Raw genomic sequence first — 14,444 nt, 5'->3', positions numbered from 1 at the left:
CATCTTTATTTTTGTATGTCCGTGATCTGGAGACCGCTGTTACGCCGAAAATAGAATTTAGTGAAACCAAAAGTATTCTAAATCAGGAAAGGTCCATATTATTGTGCCCTTGAATATAAATTATGTTTGGGTCTAGGAACAACGGAGCTAATAAATAGATTTTCATTTATGTTTCTTGTAGCCTTTAGCTAAAGCCAGAAGCTTAACTTTTTTGGTAATGTCTTTTACTACAAATATATGAACGTGCTCCCTATCGATTCTATTGTATTGTAACACTACGAGAATGATAATCTGGATCAGTATAAACTAATACATTATACTTATATCTTTGTTTATTTCAATATATTTTTCTATTACAAATTCATCCACTCGTTCTTCTATCAGTCCAACCTCAACATCTGTAAAAGTCAAGCAAAGAACACCAAGCTTTGGATGGATCTTATCCATTGAAATTTCTAAAACCGTCGTTTCTTGCGTTGTTAAATCGATGATATAGACGTCACAATGAACACGAGTAGACTTGGAAATTACGAACAGTGTTCGTAACATCGAAACGAATGTATTCGAACACCTATCTAATCCCTCCTATCTGCTAACAAATTCTCTAACCATTATGTTAGGCCAAGCTCGTTTCAGCCGGCCTGGAGTTTCAATAAAAATCGTGTCAGGAAGATGAACGGCGAACACCTACTTCGCCTTCTAACGTTCCAAACGACGTCGATCCAATTGACCAAACTGGCCATTGTCACAGACGGTCGGAGACTTTCGAACGAGCCTATTAATTTCCAGCACCGCCTTCACGGTTTCCAGACAGAATGCTCAGGCTGCTACCCTGGCTCCCTCCGTTTCCCTCATTTTCTTCCCTTCTCGCACTCGATTCTCCATTATTATCGTCACTCCGTGGTCCGGCAAAGTGAAGTACACAGGAGATAGGCGTCCTGGAGCCCAGTGACAGGGTCCATTAGAAGCGGTTTACTTAGGTCCTTTAGGATTAATCTCCGCCTCTGCTCACCGCTCCTTGTCTCTCTTTATCTTCCGGCCCTAGTAGCTGTCCTAGCTCGCTCTGCTATCGCGTTCTATAGCGATTCTATCATCTGATCCCGTCAGCCGGCAAGAAACACCGGGATACACAAAAGAAGCTTCAACGAAATCACATTGGAAGGTACCGCGCCGATATCTCGCGCTTCTTTCCACGAAAATGCTTTTGCCGGTGCTTCGTGCGCTGGACAAGCTTTGTAGATAAATCTTCCGATGCAACGGGGCTACTTCAATCTGAAGGACGACATACGATTTCACGAGATGCACTACGACGATGCCTCTTCGTTCTTGGTTCTTGCGACTCACCTTGTATTCATCAGCTTAATTAGAAAAAAATCCAAAAAATCTACATCTGCGAGCAAATTTCTTCTACCTCAAGCCTTGACAACGATAATAATTAATAACAAGCAGCGCGACGCACTACTACAAGCTTTATCGCGTTTAATAGCTCATCAGTGACACGACCAGCTTCTCCTTCGATGTTGGTTAATTACTCGAACTGTAGCTTCTACTTATCGATATCGGACTTGTGTATATTACTGGTGGAATATTTGCAATGATTTTCTCTATTGTACCATTATTCGGTCTTCCATTAAGCGGATTTTCTTATTAATTAAATTAATAGAATTACGAATATCTGTGCCCAAGGATATTGCCAGCGTGAGAGGATCCTTGTTTCCTACAAATTGTTGGATTCTGTGGGGACAAATAGGTAGACTTCTAATTTTTCATCGTATACGTAATTGTAAGCTTTGAGTTAAGTTGCACAGTCTGTTGCCCTGGATCCGAATTTATACGACTGCCTTTTACGTTCAAAGGTCAAAACCCATCTCAGAGGTTGTCATCTTAGAACCACAGATCGTACGATTTCGAAAGCAGTTCCGCTTGAAATTTCCTACGCGATTTTATATGTCGTGAACGACGTTCCCTGCGACACTCGACTCCCCGGAACGAACTACTTTGAATATGAAAATAATGCAAATTTTTAATATTCCTGTACGATGATAAAAACATTCTCGCGAAACCGTGTCGAAAATCGTAGTGTCAGACGCTTTACAAGGAAATATGAGAAATTTCTCGCGCAAAGTCGATGAACGATAAATTGAGAACGATAAGACGCAACGAAGGGGAAAAGATAATTGATCGTGGTCGCCTTCTGGGTCAGAAAGTACGGGACAACGAAGCCATTCGATGACCGACGTGCCGGAAACGATCCCCAGCTCCGTAAACAAATTATGCATTCACCGTGGACGCAGCTGCGCGTTTTCCCTCGGTCAACGATGGCTCGGCCATTCTGGTCCATAGTCTGCTTCCGGTCGCGTTTGTTCCTATCGGTTTTGCGAGGCCGCCGTCTCGTTTGTATTCGCCGTTGCGAACTGGACTTTTTGAGCGTCTCACCGTCGATTTATGTCTGATTTATGCGCCGCCACGCTCGTCCCCCGACTCGGCATCAGCGTTTAAAACCGCGTCGCAACGACTTCTGGCCCCTCTTTCTCTCGTTTCGTTCGCCGTTTCTCGTCGTATAATTCGCTCGTGACGACGCCGGAAAATCACGGCACAATTAACGTTCTGTTTCGCGTCCGTTTCCGGCCAACGAGCATTCCGCGTGTTTTTCCTCGCGTACCCGTTAAACGAACGTTAAATTAAAACTCTCGCGTTCCGCCTTGAATTTCGTCTCGCGGGATCGACCGGAATTTCACCGTCTGTCCTCTTCTTGCCACTGAGCAAAATTAAGTAATGCACCGCAACGAACACATTACCGCTTGCCTCGTGAATTACGACTAAGCTCTGAGTAATTACGATCCCTTCTGAGAAGCCACTTCAACAGATAACTGACACTTGATTGCTGTTCTCTCACCCTGGTGACTTCGCGTTGCATGAAGGCTATTCAGTTCCTCTTCGTCTAACCTTATAATTCACGGTCGTTTAGTTTGCATATTGTACAATTAGATTTACGAATATATTATTCGTAATTATATCAGTTAATTGTACTAATTATACACAGGCTCTGTTATTCTGTTATCGAACCTCGTGTCGATTCGGTTCGATAAATTTCTACATTCGAGTAACTTGGATTCAAACGTATGCTCTAACAACGTACACTTGTTTTTGCTCGCTTTAAATGTATTTACAAGTTTCTAGCGTCGGTTTTATCGAACAATCGGGTTCACTTTGACTTCTCTTTGAATTCAAATTCGAAATACTTTGTCAATGGAAACTTGTTATTTCAGTCGGAGTATCCTTTCAAACGAAGCTGCAGTTCTCCCAACGACTGCATGACTTCAAAGCAACGAAAATTATTACACAACGTGATACTATACCTAGTTTCATTTTCACTGATATCGATTTACCTAAATCGAGTCATCAAACGTGGTAATAATAAGTCAGGTTATTCAAATTCAAGCGACTCGAATTTTAGTAAGTTAGCTAGTATGAACGAGACATTAAGTAATTTGATTAATTTAAGCAAAGTTTAAGAGAGGGATTTTATACGATGTCTCGAAGGAATGGTTTGTTTAAGACATTTACGTTACGACGTTCCTCGGGAAACGGGGTGAATTTCATCGCTGTTGCAACGACGTTCTAACGAAATGACCCATAACGTTTTATATGATGTATTTTTATGCAACAAAAGAGGCATTACCATATTAGATGTGCTATAAAAACCGTAACAATACTTTATCGTTTATCCAGCCACATTTTCCTAACAAGAATCCATACGACATTTCGGTTACTGATATTCCTCGAGCAAACATCAAGCGCTTAAATGTACATAGCTAGCAACGAGATAAAATTCTTTGGATAAAAGAATTTTCGCATAATTAAAATAACAAATATTTAGTTTTATACACAGTATTTAAGACTAATATTTGTTTGCATATGAGTATCCATATTCGATTCCAAATAGCGTTCATCGCTACGTATCTTGAACAAACTTATGCATTTCACAATCACATAACTGTTCGATTAATATCTCCACCTACGATGACATCGCGATCTATCAAAACGCCAGATCCAAGCTTCATCAGTAATTTAAAAAAATCATACACGAGATAATTTGAATTTTTCGTCACGCGTATAGGACAAGACAAAAGCTAAATGTAATTTATAATCGACGCAAGAACCAGTTATCGATATTCTAATTTCGCGTGTTCGATATTCTTCTGACAACAGTAACAACATATTCTCAACGTAAAATCCCAAAATTCCTTTACTTTCTTTTTCTCCATATCCTTTTCTCCATAACCAAGTACGCTGCATTGCAAGAAGAAAAAATAGAAAAACGGAAGATAAACGATACAGCGGAAGTCTTAAAAGCTTTCAGGGTTCTTCGCGTTCTTTCGTCGTTATCTATCGACACTGACAGCGGGCTAAGGTGGCAAGTCGGGTTAGCTAGGTAAATTGGCTTAAGGGATTTCACCGTGGACGAGCTTAATACTCGGCGCTGTACGATGTGCTCGTTATAGGTCCAATCTACGGTTCTGGACCAAGGGGAAATCTGATTCGTGCGTTCCATGCACGCGATCGCAAACTCCTTCGTTAGCGCTGGAAAACTTCGGATTACGCGTGGCGTATATCTCAAAAGTGCGTCGACTCGTTTTCCCCGAAGCAAGCGAATCGAAAACGCTGGCAATCCGATAAAAAGCAATTACCGCGGACAACGGTGACAGTGCTTAACTACGGCGACGTATTCCGTCCTGTCCTTTTTGTAATTCCCATCGACCGACCGTCTGGAAAGCTCGTACGAAGTTGACGCGGCGACAGCTAGAAGGCTCGAAAAAGGAAACGAGAAAAACGAAGATCCCGACGTTAATAGACATTTCAGTCTGTAATATCTTGTTACCAGTGACCATGTACACCGGGTGCTCCAATATCCTCGGACTATCATTTTTTAACCTGCTCTGTATCGTATCAATACCACCTAATGACAAAATCCGCAATCAACCCAATACTTCGGGAAAGTTCAAGTTTCTCGATATAACGAGGCAACGATTTTCTAGACGAAAAAGTATATAAGTCGTTTGGAGATTTATTAAGTACAAAATATGAAAGGAACGATGCTGTGACACAGGCTCGATTTTATGCCATTGTGTATTAGAAACCTGGAAGAAGAAAGACGATATTAAAGAAGAATTAATTTACGTGGCGGATTAGTACGAAGAATTGGTGATTCATTGAGACGAAATTCAATTTTTCACCACTGTCGATCTTGTATTTACCGACAAGAATGATAGATATTTTGAAGTATTAATTATATAACATTAATTATATCGATCGACGTTTTATTCTCGTCTTGTATCGGAATCTCCAATACGTTATCGTTCTCTTCTTTTCGTATTTTTCTTCAAACTTTTCGACGAAGCTTAGGACCATTTATATTTTCTTATTTGTATAATACATAATACTACGATAATAATAATAAGAAGAAGAACAGTATGTGTGCAAGATTGAAAAATACAGTTTGAGTGGAAAAAAGTTGGAACACCCTGTAAACTTTGCGACCGAAAGGATAGGTTTTAGCTGAAAGACGATGAGTTCATCCTGGAATTTCGTAACGTTGTCTCAAGACGCGATAACAAACGTTTTCTTTGCTTTCTCAGCAAACACCTGGCATAGAGCTCATTACTATACAGTTGTCAAACAGTGGCAAACAACGACGCTTCACTGTAGGAGCTGTGTGCGCAGCTGGCTCGCGTTAGACACGTGGAAATTAGAAGTTTTCGCGCTTAACGAACCACTAAGGATCCACGCGGCCGTGTACTTTCAAAACAGCCGCGAATTAACGATGCCGAACACGACGAGGGAATTTGTCGAGAGGACATCGTCGAGTCGAAGAGTCTGTCAAAGTTTGAACATGGTGTAAGGGATCGAACGGAGCGCGAATAATACCTGGCAAATTCACCTGGATTTGCCGCATTTGAGAGATCGTCTTGAATTACTTACGGGACTTACAACTGTCTATTACTTGCAGACTAATCTTGTTCGTGTCTACTCTCGAGAAAACAATACATTTTATACAAAACTAAGTCTCTTCAAATTTCACAATTTTGTTACGTAAGTACGCGATTAACGTTCGATTCTCGAGCAACGAGTTACTTAGCTTCTTGAGTTCATTTGTGAGAGGTAACGCGAATAATAGCAAATTCTAAGATGAATTAAAAACATAGTGTTTGTAACGCCAACACTTTTACCGTTTTTCGATTCGTGGAATAAACAATTTTTAAAGTATAAATTATACGTACCATCGCTGAAACCTGCAGATCACCTCCATTTCCAAGAAAAATTTACGTTACGTTGCGGTAAGATGCTTCGTTTTCATCTGCAACCAATTCAAAACGATTATTTTACCACATACAATAATAATGCAATATTATAATCCTCCCATAAATTCATCGAATATCTCGTCGTAATGTTTTTCAAATTTCTTTCAAACTTTACATAACCACGGTAGTCGAGTTTCATAATAGTCAGATTTCAGCATATCGCATAACACGCATAAGGCGTTAAAAGTGTACGAACGTTTCCTTAAAACATACTCGTGAACTATATAAGAAACGCGAACCGGATGACAATATCAATGGAGACGACATTGAAAATTATCTCGATGCAAGTGATACGCGTAGATTGAATAATTAAATTAATCCTTGGAGAGGAAGCGGCTTCAATCGGGCCGAATTAACACGCAACGAAATCCTATTACGCGTCGAATCTCTGATCCGAGCAGCGTGTAGACAAAGCTTATTACAATGACTTAACCGTGAATTACCGCCTGGCTAAACGAAGGCCCTCTCCTCGGATCGCCTGCCTCTCTCCTCTCTTACGCAATCCACAAGCGGCATGAACAAACGGCCGAACGTTTATCCAGTTCCCTTCGTCCCGTCCCGATTTCCCTTGCTATCCATAAACCAGCGGCGAAATTCCGACGCACCACGAACGCCGAGCGTACGCAGGCTTATAGCCGGCCGTCCGCAAAACCGTAAACAGCCCTTAAACGCGCCCTTAATCCTCATCCCCGTCGTGGCTTCCTCTTTGCGTATGTATATTTCTGTGTACGTATATGTTTATGCATATATATGCATATATGTATATATATATACATATATATATGAACAACGAGTAACAGCTACGCGGATATAACTTGCGAGGTGAACGTAATAAGGGAAAATAGGTAAACAAGAATTTCCGCGGCCAGGTAATTGCACATCGAGGACGCTGTTTAATTGGTCCGCTGATTAATTGCGAAACGAGGAGAATAACTCGTTTCTAGGTACTTTCATTGCTATTAAAGTTAAAGCAGATAATTTCTAATTTTTCACAGACGCTATATTTTACGGGATTTTCTGCGATTTTATGGCAAGCATTGCTTTAAGTTATAAATATATTAATCCTCATCGATCAGACATTAACATCAATACTGTAGGATTGTAGAGGATGGTCGGTCGTGTGGTTTAAATGATGAGATAATTCGATGTTGGAACCGTCAATAAATACAGAGAATGTTCGCTAAGACGCTTGTTACTAACTGATTCGCTAAAGACTGTGTATTGATCGCTAATAAAATCGCTCGAGGCTGAGACTGAAAAGCTGGTCACCTTACGATCGCGTTCGTTTATTTATATTAGTCAGGGGAGTGCCGGAAAATTTAAATTCGACGTTGTTTGACGGTTGCACGTAGCGGCGCCAATGTTTTGCCCGGAGTTTATTTATTATTACATTATGTATGTCCTAACGATGTTGATACTCCGAGGCAAAACAACAACATGATTCGGATTGTCCTCTAGCTCATGTGCCGCTACAAGATCTTTACTACAATTAGTTTATTTACAATAAATGGATTAAACAGATGTTGGTTATTTAACATGAGTTAATCACAATAATATATTATAATCAAGACAACTAGATAGTTAATTTGCAACTCTCGTCACCACGGATGCAACGCTCTCTTTCACGCGCATGACACTCTCTCGACAACACGCTAGTGACACACGCTCAAGAAGACCACCCGCTCAGAAATAGTAATAGGATAAGCTAGACATCCTGCATACCACAGCCATTGAAACAATAACCAAATGGTAACGGAATAGGCGCCTCTGAGATACACCAGAGGACAACCCCTCCAGAGGGACTAAAACCACAGTATAAAACCCTCCAAAATAAGCGCTCGCCCCAGTTTGTTAAAACATTTTGAATCAGTCTCTTGTAACACTTTGAATCGGCGCTCTATTGGATTCACATAACAAATTCTATTATTATATGCAAAGTTCAATTTCTTCACCTTATTCGTGAAACGTTCGAACTACGACGCGAGGAGATCACCGGCGATCTACCGGTTTCGCGATTTCTTGAGTCTCCGACGTCACACTTGACTACCTCTGCAACGCAATTCGTACTCTCTGACTTCTCAACTCACAATGACCGTTAATTCGTTTTTCTCCATTAGAAACCTCTTATTTTTTTGTCTTAGCCTCACCACGCACATGTTCCACAACCGCTTGTTTATAATTGGCCTGACACCCTAGGCCCCTCGTCCACGATACTACAATACTAACATCCTAATGGGGTAATTCATTGTCGGGGAAATTACAAAACTCGTAAGTTTCATTTTCTGGTGATTGCTCGCCCTTCCAGGCTAAATTGCAATGTATTAGGTTGTCTGAAAAGTTTCTTTCGTTTTATGAGGAAATAATAGACGCACAACGTTATGAGAAAATAATAGACGTTTTTTGTTCTATATTATTTTGTCGAATTATGCACGATCCATTTTGTTCTGTTGAGATAATTCACAGACGTTTCACAGACTTGGCTTCACGTTTATATGAAGGTGCACTGTTGTAAAAAACACGTTTGCGAAAGAAAGACACTTATCGGACAACCTAATATTCTCAAAGTTCTCCTTCATTAACATTTTGCAGCGGCGACACGTATATGAAAGCGATTATGTAAACGTGTTGCTCCGGTTCGATTTTATGATACAGCTCGTACAAATACATACGCGTTCATCGTTCCCTTGCGTCCACCGGGATCGCCTTCATAAATATCTCAATCTTCGGAGCGACGCGCGGCTGCCAGACTGATCGATGGGAAAGAGCCATTTGCGAATCGATTGCTTCCGGGTATAACGAGTTCTTGCACAATTTTTCCTGCGGACGTTGAGAAGCGCCGCCTTGCAGATCTTCCCAGCGATTTTTCTCGCATCTGCAAAGGAATTACAAAAGCGTCAGCCTGTTTGACGTAACTGACAAAGCAGATCCGGCTTCGATTTGGAGAATCTGCAGGCTTCAAGATCGGCTAAAAATCGTACGTATCTTTTCTTGGATGCGATAACTCGAGTTTTCATAACTCTGCGAGCTAATTAAAAAATGATCGGAGATAGAAGAAAATGTTTACAAGACTAAATGCCTTTTAATACGTCCGAAGAAAATGCTAGAGACGACGAAGAATTTTCCAAAATGTATAAGGAAACTGCGTCGACCACGTTTTTTTGGAAACGTACAGCGACTGTGTACATTCTTCAAGCCTATAAAGTTTCATCCAAATCTTTCTAAGGATCATTTGTTACTATTGACACGCGTTTACTCTTTTCGCTGCAAGAGGAAGAACGCGAAACATCGAAACCACCAAAGAATACAAAGATAAAGAAGAAGAAGAAATCTATGTACAAGTGGTATTAACCGGTTGAAATAAATTCAAAGGTGGTTCAGAGATATTCGGGTAAATTTTTTGATAGAAAGACATCGCTTTGTGAACGTCGTCGCTCGGTATCTGAATATCGCGAACGATACGAGCCGTGTTCCCTTTCGATTTGACGATCTCTTCTCTATGAAAAGAAGACGAAAGGACGAGGAACAGACTTTCCCAGCACCGAAATTATGCTCGCAGCGAGCTTCATCTTTTAGAAAGCACAATATCGAGGATTCAACTGAAGATTCTTTGAAAGCGAAGTACACGCGTATATCATGATTTTTTCTAACCACACAGAAAATTGGCCCGTCTTTATACAACTGAAAATACTCGAACGCTTGTAGAAATCTTTCACGGGAATATCCTGTGTGTTTACGAAATATTTAACGGAAGGACGAATTTATTATATTTTTGGTTTTGAATTTGGCCATAATAATCACAATAACAGTCGCGCGTATCTCATTCACGCGCTAGTGAGATTTCAAAATGTTGTAGGTAAGAGGGAAAAATTGCAAAATGTTTTACGTAACAGACGTAACATGTAGATAAGAGTTTTGCATGATAAGTTTCTTCGGCCACGTTCTCAACGAGAGGAAACGAATCGAGGATACTTGTCTTAAAAGATAAGAACCGAGGAAAGCAAACGAGGTTGAAAAATCACAGCTGTCTTCCAGTCGAAATCGAATCGAACAAATTAATAGGATAATAACCCGTGCAGAATGGATAGAATTTTCTTGGATATCGATTTCCAATTATATCCGCCGTCGTCGTTAAATCCACGTGGACGAACGAAATTCCGCAGGGAATCTGCCCGATAACGATCGGCTGGCCCATTTTTACTTAATATCGCAATTCGTTTGGAACTCGTTGCCATCGATAATCGCAATCCATATCCCGATGTCGAAAACTTCCCGATTACTTCGAGCAATTTTCGCCTCCTCGACGCCTCGAATAATTGGAAGCCAAGTCTATCTAGCGTAGAAGACAGATGAAGTAAAACTATTCCAACAGAGACATTCGTCGAATTTTGTTGGTTCGTGATTTAGATTCAAAGACAAGTAATGTGACGAATTTTGCAATTTTGTTGCGTGTGCTTCTACTTTAGAAAAATAAAACTGTAAAATTATAGCCACACTGATACGAAGCTGCAACTACACCACGTCACATCGTTTGTCTATATTGGACCTCGCCGATCGTACTTTTCTATTGATGAATAATCGATAAAATTCGCGTTTAGTTGTCTACGATCGATAGGTGAACGATCCTTTTTCGGTATAAGTACGAACGCAAATGTTCGATTAAAAATACACTCGTTCGTCTGAATATTAGCGAAGACCTATACTCTTTACGCGTCCAATATCGCAATCACAAAATTCACGTGCATCGCATCGTTAAAAATATGAATCCTCCTGTCACACGAAGTCGCTATTGACAAATAACAATGACATGGCGTTATTGGTCTGCAACGAAGAAAAATCGCGCATTTGGAAACGCGTGCATGCGAAAGAAAGACACATGGCGATCTCGTTTCGATCCGGCAATGGAGCATCGAACGGATTGAAACGAAATAGAACAGCATAAGAGAGGAAGAGAGCGGATAGAGCAAAAGGCAGAGCAGCAGGGAGAGAGCAGAAGGGGAGTAGAGGCGTCGCGACGTCGAGTAACACAACCACACCCTTCGAAGGACCTGCTGGATCGATAGGCACACTACGCTCTGCTTTAGCAGAGAAAGAGAAAAGTGGCGAGCGTTGGACAGAGACGGGACAGAGAAAGAAGATAAGACAAATTGCCAGAGATCTCGCGGCGCGCTGCTTCAGCCGCTTTCTTCTTTCCCTCTGCTCCTCCGCTCTTCACCCATCTTTTTCCTCTTTTTCTTTTAGCTTCTGTTATATACCTGCCATGGACAATCGACGCGTGTCGCGACCAACTTCTTCAACGAGGATGAAACTAACGCGTCTAAGATCGTGCTTTCGGTGGTTATGCGTTCTGGTGAACACGAATATGTCAGAGCAACGAAGGACGAAGACCGCAGATGACAAACACGATATTTATATTTTCAAAGTCAATAAGGAATTTCGTATGGAAACTAGGATGACAGAATTTCGACGCGAGTTATCGAGAAATATTCAGGATTTTCTAACCGCATCACTACGTACAATATCATCGTATAATGTCCTTAAGCAGATAATATTTCTCCAACGAAAACGTGTTGTAGCTTCCTTACGACTTTTCTTGCTTATATCGGCAAGTACTGCACACTTGAACGTTTCTCTGCGACACAGCCTGTAGATTATTACGAGCGTACGCATTTCGACCTCCGTGTGTTTCATTTTTCCTTCGAGTTTCGTTCGACAAATTTTACCGAACGACAGTTTACCAGAGTGCGCGTTCGCTGTAACCGGACAACATGCCAGTGCTCGTATTATTAGATGCTGTGTACGCGCGCTTTTTCCACGCGAATTTTCAATCTCGACCCGCGCCGTTGCTTCACGGTAACCAGGTTACCAGGGCAAATTCACGGTGACGTCGTAATCGAGTGAGCCAGATAGGCAAAGGCATACAGGTGCGCCTAATCGAATCCCCGGAGAAAGGTGGTGACGATAAAGCTTCGTAGCGATCGTACGCGCATAGACAGACAGAACGTCCCTAACTTCCTGATCAAATTGATTTCGATCGGAAAAAGGAAAAGGAAAAAAGGAGGAAAAGAACAGCTACGAATAACGTTTGGAGACGTGTAATGACGACGAACGAGCGACAGTAGAGCGAGTTCGATTCGTTTACGAGCGTAGTTGGTACTTTATTTTTGCCACGACTGCTCCAACTCCATGGTACCACCGTTTTGTAGAAACTCGTCGACGACCCTCTCGACCGCCGATTCTCTCCCCTCTCCCAATTAGAGCCGTTAATCCTTCGAGGAGTTTGTTGCAAATTAAAGCGAGGCGGCTTCAATTACCGGTGTGTTTCGCGAAAAACATGGTCCATACAAGCGACGCTCATTTGCTTCGATCAATGAACAGCCTGGTTGAGCGACACTCCGGCTTCGGTTCGTATCGCAATGCGATTAAAATTTCCTCTCGTTAACGAGAAACGCGACACAATTCGCGCACATTTTTCAATTCGACGGAAAGTTGTCGACCACCTCGCGACAGAAATCCGCGTCCTTTTCTCCCATGCGCTTGAACCTCGCGTTCTTCGACGCTTGCCACTAGTCCTTGTTAATCCATTGTCGAACAGACACGTAGCATGTAAGGCTCTCGTGTACACGCGTGGAAAACCGTGAAAAACCCTGTTCTGCTATGAGACGTAAATGAGAAATTGTTGAACCGCAGGGACAATGATACCAAGAAGGGATGAAAGATTGAAGAACACGAGCAAGAAAAGCTTTTGTTGTCGCGAAAAGATTTTACCACCCGTGAACCGACCGTGCAAACAGAACGTAACGACCTTAACGAACCAACCTCCGCACGATTGCCACCCTAACGCTATTTCTAGTGAAATGGACTCTTATCGGAGCGGGAAGATGAAAGTGGATGACATAATGGAGTTTTTGAAACAGGAAGGAGATGTTTCTTGTGGGGAAAAAGTAGCATCTCTTGTGGGTATACGAAAGTGACAGTGGTAAATGAGATTTAGATTTTGAAATTCTGATTGGCCGACAATCTTTTTAAATATAATATCCGTATCTCTTTTAAAAAGCCATGAACGATATAAAATCACGCTATTTTCGAGATGTTTTATACAACCTACAATCTGCATAATATGTAAGAATTTTCTACGATAAACTTTTAAATACTTTGCTCAGCTACTTCACCTTATTTCTTATTACGAGCACATTTGAATTTCCCATAAATCTACCTAACCTGATAATAACAGATAATAACAGAATCAATCACGATTATAGAACGCATCGCGTTGTCGAAGCTTTTGTCAGTCTGGTCTCGATTCCAGCAAACAAATTGATGCAGCAGTAAACCAGCGGAGAATCTCAATTTAAAGCGATACAGATTTTACACGAGAGCTTGCGTCGCATCCGTGAATTCTATTGGCCCCAGGAGCGGCGTAAGTTCGCGAATACATCCCCGGGGATGAATCTGGCCAAGCATGTGCGCTCTGACCTCCGCTTCCAACGTAACAGCGTATCTATTTTCCTGTATTGCCGCCGCACAACCATCGTCCCTGGGAATAGCATAGCAACGCTATCTCAAAAATGAGAATATCGCGATGTCGCCGTTTAATCATCGCATACTCTGCATACCAACGATCAACGTTTTGTCTTTTCTGATTGCAGAAGTGGCGTGTGGCTTTTGCGAGATGTTAGCAGTTAGGAGGAGAGAGCCGTTCAAGTTTCCGGTAAGTTTAATCTCTTCCGCAAACTTCTCCCGAATCTCCCCGTCACTTAATCCAGAAAAGTTATACACGTCGGTTTACGAATCGTTTCATCCGACATCTGCACCTTCATTTCCGCGGGATTATCATTTCGATCGGGCTGGCCAGTTTCTGACGAGTTTGATTTCGCTTGGCTACTTGCTCGAAAACGAAGCTCTACATATTGCCAAGCGCCAAATAACTAAAACCGGTCAATTATTAGTAGACTAAGAACTCTTACGCATTTTTATATTTTGACGAATACGACCGAGCAAATAGAAATGAAATAAAAATCTGTTCCATCTACTCAAATATTAAGTCTAATGGATACCCTAGTGTTTATGCTGCTGTTAGGACAA

At 41.5% G+C, this 14,444-nt stretch overlaps 1 long non-coding RNA gene across 1 annotated transcript in view; it reads left to right on the top strand.

Moving 5' to 3' along the window:
• The window catches only part of LOC126868156 (uncharacterized), a 175,680-nt gene extending 161,602 nt beyond the window's left edge, over positions 1 to 14,078 (top strand). The window contains exon 3 of the long non-coding RNA XR_007690540.1: positions 14,009 to 14,078. This is a non-coding gene — a long non-coding RNA (uncharacterized LOC126868156). The remainder of the gene's footprint in view (positions 1 to 14,008) is intronic.
• Positions 14,079 to 14,444: the final 366 nt, after the last annotated feature.

This window comes from Bombus huntii, chromosome 1 (genome assembly GCF_024542735.1).
Source record: "Bombus huntii isolate Logan2020A chromosome 1, iyBomHunt1.1, whole genome shotgun sequence".
In the NCBI taxonomy this organism is placed as follows: Eukaryota; Metazoa; Arthropoda; class Insecta; order Hymenoptera; family Apidae; genus Bombus; species Bombus huntii.
Note: the sequence above shows the minus strand (reverse complement) of the source record. Positions and strands in the feature narration are given on the sequence as shown.